Source organism: Pteropus alecto, unplaced genomic scaffold, assembly GCF_000325575.1.
Source record: "Pteropus alecto unplaced genomic scaffold, ASM32557v1 scaffold94, whole genome shotgun sequence".
In the NCBI taxonomy this organism is placed as follows: domain Eukaryota; kingdom Metazoa; phylum Chordata; class Mammalia; order Chiroptera; family Pteropodidae; genus Pteropus; species Pteropus alecto.
In genome coordinates, this window is record NW_006437736.1 from 5902667 (window position 1) to 5920408 (window position 17742).

Genomic DNA, 17742 nt, shown 5'->3' on the forward strand with positions numbered 1-17742 from the left:
AATACCCAAAGTAAATATGTGGTAATTAAATTTATGTATTGTTTAAGTTCAGATACTAAGGTTCCCAAGTAGATTCTAAAATATGGAGGCAGCCATTACTTCTAAAGAGCCATCCTCCGATCCTTTATAAATAACATTTAGCAGATTTGATACCAGGCCTCTTCTACATTCACACGTGTTGCGCACAAGCCAAGACAAGGCCTACAAAGTGACCGTGTCAAAACTTAGGCCTTCAAATAAGGTTCGTGGGTCCACGGGCCAGAGAAAGGGAAAAGATTTTAAGATGTTAAGGAGCTGGAGCAAAAGTGAATCAGACACGCTAACATTGCCTTCCCGGTGACCCAGCTACCCGGATCAGCTCCTAAGAAAGGAACGCGCGTTTGCGAGGAGTCGGAAGACGTCAGGGGGCGGGGGTCCTCAAGCTCAGATGGCAAAAGGTTGAGGCGTGTGCAAAAGTTCTTCGGACTGGGCACCCGCAATGATCTCGAGGGAGCGAGAGCTCGAGGGGGCCCCACCTCGAGGTGGTTGAGACCTCCAGGCGCGGATACTAGATCTGCAGAAGATTTAAATAACTCCGTTCTTTTTAATTCCCTAAGAAGGCAGAGTAAACGAAAGACCCTGAACCTCTTTCGAGGAAAGGCGATGGAGCCCTCGGTCCAGCGAAGGCTCTGTTATCCCCCTCCCTGACTCAACGCCCCCAGAACCTTCGAGAAGAGGCCGCGCTTGAGCACGGGGGGTGGGAGGGGGATCGTCCGGGGGTTCCCGCTTCTTTGGGATCACTCACCAAAGGTCAGCAGCACGCAGCAGAGGCCCAGCACCCACAAGGCCCTCATGGCGCGCGGACGGAGTCTCAAGTTCCTTTTGATCGTAGGAGCCGCCTCCGCCCCGCCACCCCTGGGTTCCGAGGATCAGACCTCAAGCCGTGCGATCCGCCCACTAGTCCCCAAGCACGTCGGGCCGCTTTTCACCCCGCTTCTTGAGGGCGGGGTACGGGAAACACGAACTCACCAATCGTACCGCACCACGCACCCTCTTTAACCAATGGGGACTCGGGGGGGGAACCGCAATTCACCAATCGGAGCTGTCCAGGTGCGGTGCCTGATGCGCGAAGCGTGGCTCCGTCCGATTGGTCAGCCTTAGCCTCTTTTGTCCAATCAAATGGCTCCGCGGACCCCTCTCACGCGGGACCGCCCCTTTGCCTGGGGCGCTTTGGCCTCTATGGGAAACCGTCCAATTAACGTCAGGTCAGAACACATCCCTCTTTTTGGAGCGGTCGCCCCGGAACCACTTCCGGATCCTAGAGAGCGTTTCTTCCGTGGCCAGGGGAAACGGTAGCCACGGTAACGCATTTTTCCTCTTTCCCCTGACTGCGCGTGGGGTCAGTTTGCGAGGATTCTAGTGCGACTTTTCGCAGTCCGCTTTCTAATCGGCAGCGCTTCTCGGAAAAGAAAAACGTGAGAGGTAAACAATCCCCGGAGCGCTTTTTGATGGGGGTTGTGAGTACAGTTCCCGGCATTCAACGTACTAGGGTACATTGTACCGAATGCCGGGAATTGTAGTCTTCGACCAGCTGCATAGTTTGGTCCTTGCACGTTTTTCCAGCAAGTCCTTGCGTGAACTCTGCGCTGCGTGTTTCAGAATTTACATTTCGTTCTGATTGCAGTAGCGATCTGTACCTATTGCAGGGCTCTGCGGCGTACACAGCCTTTAGAAGTGGGCCTAGAAAGCTGTCACGCCTAGCCCAAGGCCGCCCTATGTTATGGGGGTCGGCCTCTCTGAGTCGGTTCCACCGCCGGCTGGGAAACAAGCGTTTCCGAATCTGGCATCTTGTGAGTCACTTAGGCAGCCTACCCCTTCACTCCCTCTGCGCTTTCTGCCTCCGGAATCTCGAGGCCTCCACGATTTGGTTTACAGAAGAGGGTAGTGGGGTAGTGGGGCTTATTGTTTTTGTTTTTTTTTTTTTTTCCCTTTTGAGGGAAATTGCTAGCAACGTTAATGGCCTCGACTTCCTCATAAAGTTCAAAGGCGGTGACCCGGCGGTCTTAAAGTCTCTATTGTAAGTCAGTTTGGAGAGCATGGTCATGAAGTTCGGTCTAGCATAGAAAAAGAAAAAAAAAAACTTTTAGTTTTAGCGCGTGCAGGAGGATACACCTGCAGGTATTTGAAAGCAAAACCTGTGGAGCTGCAAATGAGAGAGGGAGTGCTTTGTAACTTCATAGAAATACCTAGTCAGCGATCAGAAAGACATAAACCACCAGGTGTCTTTCCTGTGAGGGAAGTCCCTCCGACTAGGCTTGTGCCTTCGGACATATCTCTTTAACCTAGTCTTTACATAGCCCTCACCCTGACTCGCATCCCGTTTCCAACAAAAGCCCTCCCTCTTCCTTATTGTTCCCTCCAGGAATATTTAACTTCGAATTTGTTTTCATATAATTATCCGAATTCCTAAAGACAGGCTTTTCAGTGATAGACTATCAATCTTTTATAACTTCCCCTGTATATATTTGCCAATCTTAATTCTGCGGTTGGTGTTAACACATTGTGGTGGTGCCTTATTTACATCTGCCCAAATTACCTACATTTGTTATTAGTAAGCAAAACATCGTTTACACAGCTTTTTAAAAATGCTTCTGTGCTTTTTTAAAATAACACTAGGGTGTTATTTACATTCAGAAATCTCGAAGAATGCATTTTTGTACGTTTTAACTTTATTTTTTGTTTTAGATGAGTTCCTTCATTTTTTTTGCATTTCACAATTCAACTACTTTACCTTTTTCTCTAGCTCTGAACAAGTAAGCAACCAGTTCTGAAACTGCAAATTCCATCTTAACTGGTTAGTGGTAGGTAGTTGGTGCTGCACCTGGAGGGAACTGAGAATGAGACATGCCCTCCAAAATAGATCCATTGTTTGTGGGTGTACTTTTCTGCAGGTGATGGTGGGAATTTATGAGGCAGGCAGAACATAAGACAGTAGACGGGCAGAAGATGGTTGGCTGTTGTTTGGCTCAGCTTTGCCCGTTTAAGATAGGATTCTTGGCCACCGGCCCTATGAAAGGAATGGGCAGCTTACTCAGTTCCCAGTCTTGTTTCTCTCCTGTGGTCTCCACCTCTTCCGACTTGACCCATTATGTACGGTCAGGTCCCATCTTGGTCTAGCTCCTTCAGAATTTACACTCCAGATTGCTATTAATCTCCCTCCCTTTGCATCTGATTTCCTTCCTAATTGTAGTTTGTCCCTTTTGACACTATGTGTCCGTGGACACTACTGGAAATAGCTACCTTTGTTGTTTTTGTTAAGCTTCTCAAAAGAAAAGAATAGATAGGCAAAGGGGTGCCATTAGGGGCGATGGATCACTCACCTGGTCAGCAGGTATAGTCCAGCAGTGAGGAGTCAGTGAGAACACAGACTGGGGAGAGCAAGGCAGGAAAGCAGTTGGCATCAGGGAGCATAAAGGAATGGGGCTGAGCGCCAAGGCGAATTTGTTGGTTGGTTGATTCGTTCACTCATTCATTCATTTATTAACCCAGTAAGTGTTGAAGACCTGGTATGTGCCAGGTATTATGCAAGGTGCTAGCAGCATAGGGGTAGGCAATATAGATAGGGTCTCTATTCATAGAGAGCTTATTAACAGTAGAGTTGCATCATAAGCACATGTACTTTATTTAAAGGCAAAGATAATAAAAGCCTGACTACAAAAATACATGAGGGAACGTTTTTGGGATGATGGAAATGCCCTTGATCTTGATTTTTGTGGTATTTAAAACTCATCAAACTGCACATTTAAATAAGTGAATTTTCTCATTTGTAAATTATACCCCCTCAAAACAAACAAACAAACAAAAACAAAGCTCAAAGCAACTCTCATTCTAAACAACTAAACACTAAAAACCCATTTTAGTAGGCAGGAACTAGAGATGTCCGCTATCGTCAGTATCGTTCCACACTGCTTAAGAAGGTCTAACAGTATGATAAGAAAATGAAATAATTGGCATTTAAGAAAAGTTGATGTCTTTTATTTTGAAATTCCTTCTTACTGGTGAAATGATTATATATCCCAGAAACCCAAGAGACAGTAGTTAGCGGAGGTAAAAATTACACATACACACAGAGAAAATATGAGAATGGTAAAATTTTGACTCTGAAATAAGTATATAAGCATCAATAGACTTGATCTAATTTGCAGAAACACAAGCGGAGATTTTTAATGTTTCATTCATAGTAGAGACAAAACCAATAAAAAACTTAGTAAACTTGACAAGAAAGACATAGCTCCTATATGAAGAAAACTAGAAAATCTTACTGAAGAATATAAAACAAACGGAGAACTTGGGTCAGTTGCCATACCGTAGGTATTATCTATCTGTAACAAATTACCCCAAAACTATACAGGTTAAACAACAAACGTTTATTATCTCATGCAATATGTGTAGGTCAGGAATCTAGGAATGCTTAGCTGAATGGTTCTGGCTCAGGGTCTCTCAAGGGGCCACAGTCATCCAAGGCTTGACTGGGCCGGAGGCTGTGCTTCCATGGTGGCTCACTCAGAATGCTATTGGTAGGACATCTCAGTTTCTCACCACATGGACTTCCCCATAGGGTTATTTGAGTGTGCTCACAGTGTGGCAGCTGGCTTTTCCCAGAGTGAGCCGTGATCCAGGACAAAACAAAGCAGGAGCCACAATCACTCATGATCAACCTCGGAAATCACACACCATCATCTCTGCAGTAACCCTACTCAGTGAAAGATGAGATTACACAAAGATGTGAATACCAGGAATCAGAGAGCACTGGGGCCATTTTGGAAGCTGATGGCTGCCCCACCCACCCTAGCTCTAAGGGAAGCTGAGAAAGGCTTTGATATTTTTAGCTTCTTTTGTTGAGGGATGGGCTCATAAGGTGGGGATAAGAATCATAGGTGGGGATTTCTCCAAATACAGAAAGGCGATTCAGATGCTGTACAGTCAAAAAGAATAATAAATGTCCACTATATGTTTGAATATACCAACAGATCAGTGCAACAAGAGAGAATCCATAAACAGATTGTTTCAATTTAATACATGACAAAAATGATGTTTCAGTTTAGAGAGGAAAGAGTAGTTTTTTTCATAAATGATACTGGCCTTGTCCTGGTTATCCACCTCAAGGAAAATAAAGTTGAATTTTCTCTTATACCATGTAGAAAATAAATCCAGCTTAAAAGAAATGAGCCTGTGAGTATATGCTAGGGGGTCGAGAGACCTTAACCAAGACTGAGCATCCAGAAAATACAACAGAAAGCCTAGGTTTACCAGGCCTCCTCCTTGGTGGGCCATGAACTCCAGTTTTGTCTTTCTAGCACTAGCATTTTGAGGATGCTGAGCTTTGCTTAGCTTATCTTCTAAGAATATTGGTTCTGCGTGGCGTAAGAATCAGCAAGTACTTGGAAGGGAAAAGCAACAGAGAATGTAGGGCTCACTTTTCTAATTTTCCCTTCTCTCTGGAATTTTGTCTCCTCAACTCCTGGTCACCTGAGTAGTTATCTGATGCCTTTAAAGAAATTCTCAAGTATTTTATCCAGCTTCTCTAGTTATTTTTGTCTAGCATAGTACATTGACCTTTGAGATTTCCTGTTGACCGGAAATTTTACCAACAACATAAATAGTTGACTGACATGTTTTGTATGTTACATGTGTTATATACTGTTTTCTTGCAATAAAGAGAGAAAATAAAGTTATTCAGAAAATCATAAGGAAGAGGGAATACATCGACAGTACTGTATGTATTTATTGAAAAAAATCTGCGTATAAGTAGACCCACGCAGTTCGAATCTGTGTTGGAGGGTCAACTGTAGAATGTAGGAGATGTAGATCTACATGGTAGAAATCCCTTGTCCTGTTTTAGCGTTTCAAAAAAAAAAAATTACCACGGTTTCAAATAACACCTTAAATAACCAGATTTATTGTCTCTTAACCTTTTGGTGGCTTTTCATCAAGCAATTTCTGTGATGTTTAATGTTTCCAAATTATGGAACTTGTATTATATTTTGCTATAGAACAATAAATGTGTTTCCAGATATTTAATTTAATTATAAGTATAGTTTACACATCTTTGTTGTGACTAGTTTTAACTGCAATTTTGGATTGTTTGTGATCTTCCTATCCCATGCCCCAATTCACACCACATTACCCTGCTTGAGTATTGACTTTGAATTTATAAAATATTTACGTGCATTTGCTAATAAAATTTCTGGGTGCTGTGACTCTCTTACATGCACTCAGAAAATTCAAACCTGTTATAAATTAAATTCACCTGTAGTCTTGTAATTTGCATTTTATTTTCCCCAGAGTCTGCCTTAGAAAAACAGGTCAATTAAAAAGTATTATCCAGTTGTCCACTGTCAACTTTGGACATTATCAGAGACAGAGGAATTGAATTTCAAATAGGAGATCTGTTAAATTTTAAGTTTGGTAAATAAATTTGATACTTTGCATGATCAAATTAGCCATGTTATGATAATTACATTAGGGACTTAACAGTTTTAGAGCTAGTAGGAATCTTAGAAAACATATATTTCCACAACTCTCCCTTTCAATATTAAATTATAAAACTAATATATTTTCATGGTTAATAAAAACCAAAATCGGAATAGAAGGTAAAACTTCCAGGTTCTCCCCACCCAACTGTTCTCATTCTCTAGAGTTCACTACTGAGAGAGAGTTCTGCATCCTTCTAGAAAGTGTGCATGTGTAATAAAATTAAAAGTGAATTGTTTAATTTTTTTACAGATAAATGGAGCAATACACATTAGTTTATTCCATTTAATACATCTCGGATGTCTCATTCCTTTTTATCTACTTCCCTATTTGTTTCCAGTTTGTTGCTATTATAGTCACTACTGCAGGTTTAATAGGCACAGGTTTTAGTATTTGTGCAAGTTTATCTGGAGGATAAATTTTTAGTTTTGGAATAGTTAGGTCAAAGAATATGTGCATGCAAAATTCCATGGATATTTAGTATTTCCTCTACCAAAAAAGCTATACCAATTTACTCTCCTATATTAAGCCTCCCCAGCCTCCCTTAAAAAAAAAAAAGCTTAGGAAATTTGAGAAATTAAATGAGGTCCCAGAGTCAGGTGATGGCAGAACAAAGTGGAACTCATATTTTTAAAATTTCTTGCATTGTTCTAGCCATCACATACTTCTTGACTACCTGAAAGAGTTTAAAAGATAAAAAAAAAAATTTAGAGTGATTTCAAAAGTCACAAATGTATACTGTAAAAAATTTGGAAATTATAAAAAAGGTCAAGGAAGAAATTAAAATAACCCATATACTTTTATTAGGTATATCACTATTAGTATCTTGATGTCTTTATTAATATTTATTATATTTTAAAATTAAAATTAGAATCACACAAAAATACTGTTTTATAACTGCCTTTTTCACTTGCCTATGTATGGTAAACATTAACAATAAATATTTTTATAATAAATATCTTTTAATGGATATACAATATTTCATGTCATGACTACATCACAATTATTCAATTTGTTATTGTTAGACCTTCAGTTATCAGTTTTTAATCCATTATCCATATTGCCTCAATGAAAATCTTTAGAGATAAATCCTTATAGGCAAAAAGAATAAATTCTTAAAATCGGAAAGCTTGGTAAAAATATATGATTTGTTGTAAAAGGCTTTTAGTATACACTGGCAAATTGCCCTCCAGGAAAGTTGTACCGGTTTACATTTCCAGTGATTTGCATCTATACATAAAAAGCTTAAAAAAAAAAGAAAAAGTACAGTTTGGACCTGTTGGGGTAAAATTACTCAAGTTAGATGCTGTGGTCATTGGGAGTGGGGATGTGGCATTTGAATATAGAAATTTCTAAGCCTTAATGTATTGAGAGGAATTTCTGAAAAAGGTCAGAGGAACATTCGATCAGTTAGTAGATATTCTCATAACTTTTACTTGTAAAGTGCAGTGATAAATACAGTGACAGCATTGAGGCTGCTTTATTGCAAAATCAGAAGTCTGACATTTGCAGTAGAGGTAATGTTAATATTGACAGCAACGATAGGAAAAGAAAACATTTATTGAGGGCTTAGTATATACCTTGTAGATTCTAAAACGTAAATTAAACAGTGATAACTTGCTTAAGAAATCTGTTGGGAAGGATATTTCTTAATGAGAAGTCCACCTTAGCAGTGTTAAAACAAATTGTAATTTAAAAAGTTTATCAGGTGCTTATTATGCACAGTCTCATTTAAGCCTGATGCATGGATGTGGTCATTATTTCCAAATTTACAGCTGCAGGAAGTAGTGTCAGAGTCAGACCTTGAGGCAGGGTTTATACTGACTCCAAATCGCCCACTCAACCTCTGGGAGTGTACCTGACAGTGTGGAAGGTGCCACTGTGATGCCACTTGCTCCTATCAGGTGAGCCGGGGACAGATTATAAATAACTTTGATTCTGTGGTACAGATGTTGGACTCTTATATTATCCCTGTTATTCTATCATGGCTGGAAGCAGAAGTCCATAACTGTCTTTTTAATAGATGCACAACCTGTCATCAGTGGTTGTTCTTTTATCTTCTTATTTTGTTCCCTTAGTTAATACTCGTTTGCTTGCTTTCTTTTACTATTTTTTTCTTTCATAAACAATACAACGAGCATCTTAATGGCTGTAGTTTTTCACTATTTTGATTAATTCCTTGGAGTGATTCCTAGAAAGTAAGATCATTGAATCAAAAATTATAAATACTCTTAATATATTTTGAAGTATATTGCTATTTAGTTTCCAAATATACCTTCCAATAGCTTTCCAAAATTACCAGTTTTCAGTTCCATACCTATATATATGAGATATAAGTTTCACCAATATTTAGATAGCTGTATTTTAAAAAAAATCTATATCATTTGCTTATTTTAAATTTCTTTGAATTCTAGAAATGTTGACTATGTTTTATATGTATTCTGGTATAGTTTTTCTCTTTGTATATTTTGCTTGCTAGTCTAGTAGGGCGTCAGTATTTTTCTTGGAATAAAGACATTTAATTGTGGCAAATATTTTTTATAGTCTGTTTGCCTTTCACATTTTTAAAAAGTATAATTATATCTGTCCATCTTTTGTGATTCTTCTAACTGAAGTTTTAGAAGTCCTCTCCAGGTTCGATAAATATTTATGTTTTTTATTTAAAAAATTACATTATAATTTTTCTTTCAACAAATATTTACCTAACACCTACTCTGATCCAGTCATTACACTAGATTTTGGGGACATGGTAGTGACCAAGATAGACATGACCTCTGATCACATGGGAATAGGAGAAAGTGAATATTTGCGAGGGCTATTAATCTAATTCTAGCCTCCTACATGGTAGGTGAGAAGTCTATTAATTAAGCACCCATGATGCCTATTCTGTCATCTTTTAGAATTTTTTTTTGGTACAATAGTGTGAAATTATGGTTTAAATTAAGTGTTTTCCAAATTGCCACCTTTTATTACAACATTGTTTATTGGATAGGTGTGTCCCACCCATTGATTTGTGATATCTTCATGACCTGGAGTCTTTATAATATGCAGGCAGTATAACGTATGTGTTCTGGAGTCAGGCTGACCTGTGATTAGATCCTGGCTCTCTACTTATCAGCCAAATGACTTCTGACATGTTGTTTATCCTATTTGAACTTTTGTTTCTTCATCTTAAAGTAAGGTGATAATATTATTTACTATAGGATTATTGTGGCAATTAAGTGCAAAAGCGTTACCACTGTTTAAAAAGATACTGCATTATTATATAATTGTCAGGTGATCTTGAAGAAAAATTGCCCTATACATTATAATGACATTTTTCTACTTAGGTGAAAGGTACAAACATAACCAAAAAAAGCAACATTTGGTATGGAAATGAGTTGCATCAAGAAAAAGCTCATTCAGCTAGGTAGTTTTCGTTTAATTTTTTGTTTCTGAGCTAGATGCAAGCATGTCAAATCATTGTTGGAGGGCATGTGCTTTTCCATTAGCTCAGTGGAATTGAATTTCCAGAGCATGTAGGTGAATGGAGTGTTGTATGAACCTGCATGACTTTTGATAAAAAAGCACAGATCTCCATCGGGTTCCTAGATCCAGACTTCCTTGCCTCTCAGTCGCCAGGTGCATTCCTGGTCTCAGGCCTCATCATACTTTAATTTGTTTCTTTTGTCCTGATGTCAACTTCATACCTATTTTCATTTTTGCTTCTGGTCACAATCATCGGTCTTGGCTTATTCTGCTCCTTGATATGTTAGGCTCCTTTTCTGGATTTTTCTTCCTTTTCTTAGCAAGATCCCTTGCATAATTTGCAAATCCACAGCAGGCAGAAGTAGCAGAAGTGGCAAGGAACACTGGGAAGGTGGAATGGGAGGCTGGAGAGGGCTCTGTGTCCAGTGCCCACCACCTCATGGTTCTCACTCTTCCACGAAAGTTTTGCAGGGAACAGAGGTGACGTGAAGTTGCTGTCATTCTAAAATGAATGTGTTTTTTTCTTCTTCAGTCCTAATTTTAGATTGTTTCCAACTCTGATCTGTTCGTTAGTTGGCATCTCAAATGTCGATAAGAAAGAAATGGTTCTGGGGAATGATTTCGATCTGTTTGTAGCCAATATAATTAGGAGGAAGTCTTGGAAGCAGCGGAGGTCAGTGGCTGTGCCAGGGTGAAAATCGTTATTTTTTAAGTGTGACGTCATCTCTGAGCAAAGTGAAATGAGCCAGAAGACAAATGAGACTGTAGACAGGTATGCCCGATTCGTTTCAAAGCCCCAGAAACACATTCAACCTTACGTCTGCTCAACTCTGATTTTCAAGGAGAGAGAGATTTTTTGACAAACTACATCTTCCCTCAGCTTAATGAACTCTGCGGTTCCCGGGGCACACATTTCAAAGCTGTGGACCTGAGGTGGTCAGTGTCAGAGGCCCAAACACTCTTAGTGTTCAACCTCTTTAGACAGCATTTTTGTCTCCGCTCCCAACATCTGAAGCTCTGTCTCAACTTTGTGAACAGCTGCTTTTCCTTCTTCATCTGCATGCTGGGTCAGACATATGGGGACTTTCTCCCTGACTGCTCACCTTTCATGTTCTCCAAAGCCACTGACTTGTCAAGTTTATCCATAGTGCAACAGAATCTCTATGTTGCTGCAGAAAAACAAAACAAAACAAAACCAAAATACAAAACCCAAACCAAAAACGGTTATCCTTGGGTCCTGGAGAATCCCAGCTGAAGTCTGATGGAGTTTGAAATCATCCAAGTGGCATTTCTGAATGAGTCTCAATTTCAATATTTTTGTGTTAGGATCAGAACCATGCTGCTGAAAGCTTTAGATAAAGAAAAAGAGGAGAGGCTATTCTTAGGTTCTTTGCTGAATGATGGGGAAAAATAAAGGATTGGAAAGCTTAAGGCCAAGATTATTAGCGAAGGGCTCCCTGTCAGTTTTATAGAGATGAGGTGAACTGATTTTCAAGGACCAGTTGGTTGTGATAGAAAAACTTTACCCAGCCACTTTGATGACTGAAAATGTAGGTTAGTAAATATGGAGATAGCTAAATCTATTATCAACATAAGGTTAATGTATTTTGTGTGTCTTCCTTGTGGAAGCAATTTTAAAATGATTAAAATATTAAGCATTTAAAATTGTTGCCTTATTCCTATAACATGTATTCCTCCATTTGAAGATTTTTGAAACTGAAAATAAGAGCAAATAATGGATCATGGAAGATTATTTAGGAAGTTAAAGAGCTCATGGAAGATCTAAAATATCTGGCAGTTGTAGATATTTTCTGTAGATCTAGAGCAGAGGTTGTCATCCAGGGCTATTTTGCCCCCAAAGGGACATTTTTACATGTCTGAAGACTTTTACAGTGTCATGGTTGGGGGAGTGCTAATGGCATCTAGCGGGTGGAGGTCAGGGATACTCTTAAACATCCTACAGTGCACAGTACAGCCCCCCGCATAATACATTATTCAACCCCAAAAGTCAGTATTGCCAAGGTTGAGAAACTCTGATCCAGAGAGATGAGAACTGACTTTTATTAATTATCTGGTGCCTTGTGTATGTTATCATATTACTCTTCAAGGTCAGCCCTGCAAGGTAGGTACTATAATTCTGTTTATAGTAGATGAGCAAATGCAAGCTGCTGTATAACAGTGAAGTAACTCACCTAATGTCATAATTAGTGTGGGATCATTCCAGGCTTTGAACCCAGGTCCTTCTGACTCAAAAATCCATGCTTGTTCTTCTTCACCCTTACTGCTCAGGAGGTACTCATCCAACGACAAGTAGCCTCAGCATCACCTGGGAGCTTATTAGAAATGCAGGTTCCTGGGCCCCATTTAGGTCTGCTGAATTAGAATCTGCATTTTAGTAAGATGACCAGGTGAACTGCATGCACATTAAGTTTGAGAAGCACTGCCTGACATGATTACCTTATTTTTGAAAATAATATCAGGCGGACATGTACCAGATTTAAAAGGGAAGATCGATATCAAAGTATGACAGTGATTCTTCACCTAGACAGACTTCAGGAAGGATCTGCGATGCCCTTAATTATGTGAAGAACAGAATTTTTATAAGGTATGTGGATTTTGGGGGGTAAGAAGATGGCCTGTGTCTTTGATTAGATTCTCGGCTCAGTGACCCCCCCCAAAAAAAGTTATGAATAACTGTTGTAAGGGCCCAATTAATGTGGGAATGCAAAATGATGGCAGGTGGTGCATTTTTAAATGCTTTCAGGGGCCAAGCAGTAGTCCTTGTAATATGATAGGGAGCAGGTGGATCGGTGGTGAATGGGAGAGAGCTGACCCAGCCAACGTCACTCCAATGCAGTGTTGGGTGGGTGGGGTGGCGCAGGGGCAGGTGAAATGCCACCTGAGCTGGTCAACCAAAACTCTGCCAACAAGCCAAATCCTTTCAGAGCCCTGGAAAAGAACATTGTATCAGGCATAATTCTTTTCGTTTTAAGTGACTCAACCTAGCTTCAAAAAAAGGAGAATTGATTCACTTGCATAACTTTAAAGTCCAGGATTAGGTGTGCCTCAGAGCAGGCTTCCTCTGGTGGTTCACATGATGTTACCAGGCCTTGGTTTTTCTCACTCTTTCTCAGTGTGGCTCTGCTGCCCTGATGTTGCCCCGACTCTTTGCCTCCTCCATCATGGAAGAAAGATGGCTGTAGCAGCTCGGGGTTCAAATCCAGCAGAAATGACTCACAGTCTTAGCATTGAGTCCAATGTCTGAATAGCCTGACCCGGACCAAATTCTTGGATCAGTGGTCTGACTCAATCACTGGTGCCAAGAGAACGTGATGCTCTGATGGGCTAATCCTGGGTCATATACCACTGCTGGAGCTGGAGACGGAGTCGGACTCACTGGAATAACAGGAATTGAGAATTGGGACGGGGTGGGATCTCAAATGATAATCTGGGGCAGTTACTGAAAGCAGGGTAGCATGAATGCATGTTGGGAGCAAAAAAATATCGTGATTATTTACACATTATGCACAGAGTAAATAGCTAATGAGAATGAATAATAACAAATGGGTTATTTATTATATACATTTGGCTAAAGCCTGAAATATGGTTAATGGTGATATTCTTCAACTAATCTCAATCTGAATTGTATCCATTGATTAATATTTACTAGAATGTTTGAGAATCAAGCCTTTCTGTGTATTTGGATTAGGGACAGATTATTTCTCCATAGTATTCTCCTTAGTCTTTGATTTTGGTTATTATTGGAAGGTTAACTAGTTTTAGACTTTATTTTTGAGTGTATATTATGTAGGCTGAATATCTGAATTAGAAGGTACAGAGTGGATGGATTCTTTAGAAAGGAGTGCTAAATTATTTTCCTTTTGGATCTTCAATACTCTTTAATCACCCAAGTCATTCCAAATTCTCACAGCTTGTGTATAAGAAGCCATTTGGGCAGCTGGTAGTTATTGTAAGATAATGTAGCACCATCAGTTCATGCTTTTGACCCTTAGAAGCACTTCGGAGTCCTTGGAGATACTGAGATTAGTTGGTGAGATTCTAGTTTAGCTCAAGAGACCCATTGGACTGTGGGGTAATCCAAAATTCTGTCTAAGATTTTGAAATTTGAAGTTTACCTAGGTCAGACAGTAGGTCCTCCATGTCTTTTCTGGCCATAATGTGAATCACGGAGCAGCCCAGTTAACTGTGGAGGCACAAGGTGAGTATCTTGGGAACTTCCAGGCTAATCTACCTGGTGTACTTTTTCCTGCAGAACAGACCCTCCCACCCCTGCTCATCCCATTAAACAAACAAATGAACACTTCCTGGGGAATATAAGTGTCTCCAGAGATAGGAGTGTATTTTGGCAGTCCAGAACACCTTGATGGTAGGCCGTAAGTTTGGGATCACAGTAAGGAATCAACACTGTAAGCAATCTCAGAGATGATCCGACTTCACAGTAAGGATTGACATTGCCCCTTATTTTGCCAGAGAGAATAAGGGACTTGCCCAGTGGTGAAGTTGCAGTCATACCCATGTTTGTCATTGTATTAGGGCATCTTACCCGAAAAATACACCACACATAACCCACAAGAGTGAATTAGGTATCTTCAGTCTTAGCTAACGATCTGAAAATGTGAGATAATATATGTAGCAAATCTAAATTTTTTCTCTTGTCATTCTGAGGTCATGAAATAACTTGGAATCAATCCTAAATAGGATTATATGTACACATAGCTTTAGGAAGATTAAGTTGCTTGCCTATAGTTTCCTTTTATGGGACTATAGAATGGTCTCTGAAATATGGTGCCAATGTAGAAAGATGGTGATACAGATACAGAAGGGTAGATGCCTTCCTGGGCATTTATAATAACCATGTGTAATTGAAAACGTGAAACTTCAAAATTAAGATATTAAAACTTATCTTTTTGACTGTAATAACTACAAGCTCCACTTTAAATGTTCCTATCATGAAGAGTTTACTGAGAAGTGCCAGGAACTATTTTATTTCCAAGAAGTTAAACAGGTCCTTTGACATATTGGAGAGGTTGGCTTTAAAGGATGTGGAATTTGATTTTAATAATGCAGCAGCAGGTTGAAGATTAGACTCTGTGCTCAGGTTAGACGCAAAGAAATCCCAAGCCTTTCAACTGCACTCAAGGAAAAGAGCCTGACTTTACTAAAAATTATTCCTCAAATTTGGAGTATGTTCCCTCACTTCCACCATTCTGTGCCCACCCTTTTCTGCATGAGAGGCCCCCTGAAAGCCATCCCTGGCTTAGAATTTCCTGATTAGATAGCACTCTGCATTTGCAAAGCTTTCCTAGCTATTTCACAAACTTTCTTCCAGTCTCCTCAAGAAGATTATAAACTTCTGGAGGGCAGGGTGTTCACTTTCCTTCCTGCAGACCGAATTTGGTCTAAGTAATTCCAGACAGTGGTGGAATGACTTTACAGAGAAGAAATTAGATTAGGAAATATGACGAGGGCCTCTGTACAGTGTTGTATATTTAACAAAGAGCTTACATATACATCATCGGCTCATTATTATAAAGACGCTTAGCCAACACTAACTAAATGTCTACTATGGGGCCATATCATTATTTGTGTTTGTGTATGAGGAGTAGAGTTACCTTATCCAAAAGTATGTGCTCCTTCATGTTTTAGTCAGTGTCCTCTACATTAAAACCCCATATCTTTTCTTACCCGGGGTGGTGACATACTCTGTTCACCACCCACAGGCACGAAGAGGCTGAGGCGTGAAGTAAGAACTGGGATTGTCTCTGGTGTCCCTCTCAGTCTCGTTTCTAGAAGTAGGGAGGTCCTTGGAACAGTTTTATTTCTTCCATCCTCATCCTTCAGTTCTTAGCACAGATTTTATTTATTCTGTGAGAGCTTTGTGGTTCGAAATAAACCCACAGCGGTTGGATGGCTCAGGGCCGTCGTCCACCATCTCTGCACCCAGCTCAGCACCCAACTCAGCGCCCACGAATCCAGCTCACTGGGGCACAGAGCTGCTGACATTTTTATGGTTCTGGAAGCCCATGCCAAGAGGAAGACAAGTTATTTGGTTAATATAACATGGTGCTCAGTCAAGGTTTTTACGATGATCAGGGTTCGAAACATATAGGTCATGTGTTAGAAATCTTCCGTTTGAATTGGCAAAGCCATAGAGCCAGAAAGTAGGTTAGTGGCTGCCAGGGGTTGAGGGTAGAGGGGAAGTAGAGATGGCTCCTGATGGGTGTGGAGTTTCTTTTCGGGGTGTTGAAAATGGTCTCGATTGAGATAGTGGTGATATTTGTACAACCTTGTGAATTCACTGAAAACCACTGAATTGTACACTTTAAAATGGTGATTTTTTTTGTATGTTAATTATATCTTACTTAGGTTATAATTTAAAGTATTTCAGAGTGGATAAGGAATTTAACAAATTTTATTGCAATTAAAGAGCTCCGATTGTGCCTCGTAAAAATACATCAATTAAATAAGTCCTGGGAGATGAGCTGTGAAGCATTCAGGGCTTTGTTCGCTTTGCTGGTTGGTAACAGTGCTGTATATACTGTAAGTTCTCAAATAGTGTGCGTAGGTAACAGAAGATGTTTCAAAGCGTTGTCTTAGTAACCAGCCATCTAGGGCAACAGCATTCTTTTTTGTTTTTTTCTCATTTTGAAAGGAGCCACAGAATGCTTTGCAATATTTTCATTTTCTATTTGTTCCTGAGAAGAAATCATTGAGACCCTAGCCTAATTGTGTAGACTTACTATATTTGTATTTTTTCTTCATTGGTTTTACCTGCTAAGTCATAAGAAGTATTCTTGACACTGATATGACAGTGAACAAGAGAAACAAAAATCTGTGGTAATCATTTCACAGTATATACATATATCAAATTATTATTTTGTAATGTGAAACTAATATAATGGTATTTTCTTCGTGTGGTGATTTGGGAACACAGGTTCCTTTCATCTTGAGATTGTGTCATCCCCTAGGGCCTCAGAATCCTGTTTTGGGTTAGACAAAGAGGAAGAAAGTGAAAAAGGCACTTTCACCTGTTCCTTTAAGCTTCAATCTGACAGCGGCACATGTCACTTCTGCTCTCATCCTTTTGACAAGAATTTGGCCACCTGAGCCCGCCTGGCTACACTGGGAATTGGATGGGGATATAAAATGAACCCCATGCCCTGGAAGGGGGAGCATGAGCTTTCGCAGGATGGGGAGTTGTCTCTGCAAGACTCTCCAGGGAGATCTCAGAGACAAGCAGGAGCCAGCCTTGTGGAGATCAGAAGAAAGAACATTCCAGGCAGAGGGAAAGCTAAGGTAATACAGGTTAAAGGCCGGAAACAAAGTTGAGTGAGGAAGGGAAAGTGGCCAGTGTGACCAGACTGTGGTGGGCTGTAGGTGGGTGGGGGGTGGCGTGCGGGGTGTAATCATAGCAGATGAAACAGAAAGTAAAGACAGGGCCACTTCATATCTGGGTTTTCTTATGTTTGGATTTTGTGGAGTGCTGTTAACCTAAAAATAAAAGGCTAAAGTGAGAAGCACCAAGCATTTATTTGAGATCAGAAAAGAATAGCTCTTCAGAAAGCAGTGATTCAGACAGAAGCCCATGGCGTGTTCCCATTAGGAGACAAAGGCAGGAGGTATTTATGAGGAAAGGAAGGGGAACTATTACAGAAGTAGAAGGAAGGCATTTCTATAGGTGCAGATAAGCTAACATAGTGACACTAATTCTAAACTTTTTAATTTTCAGTCCGGTAGTCA

The 17742-nt window shown here is 40.0% G+C and overlaps 1 long non-coding RNA gene across 1 annotated transcript in view; it reads left to right on the forward strand.

Moving 5' to 3' along the window:
• The first annotated feature begins 1023 nt into the window (after nucleotides 1-1023).
• The window catches only part of LOC112481885, a 35734-nt gene continuing 19015 nt past the window's right edge, over nucleotides 1024-17742 (forward strand). The window contains exons 1-2 of the long non-coding RNA XR_003047094.1: nucleotides 1024-1340; nucleotides 12462-12586. This is a non-coding gene — a long non-coding RNA (uncharacterized LOC112481885). The remainder of the gene's footprint in view (nucleotides 1341-12461; nucleotides 12587-17742) is intronic.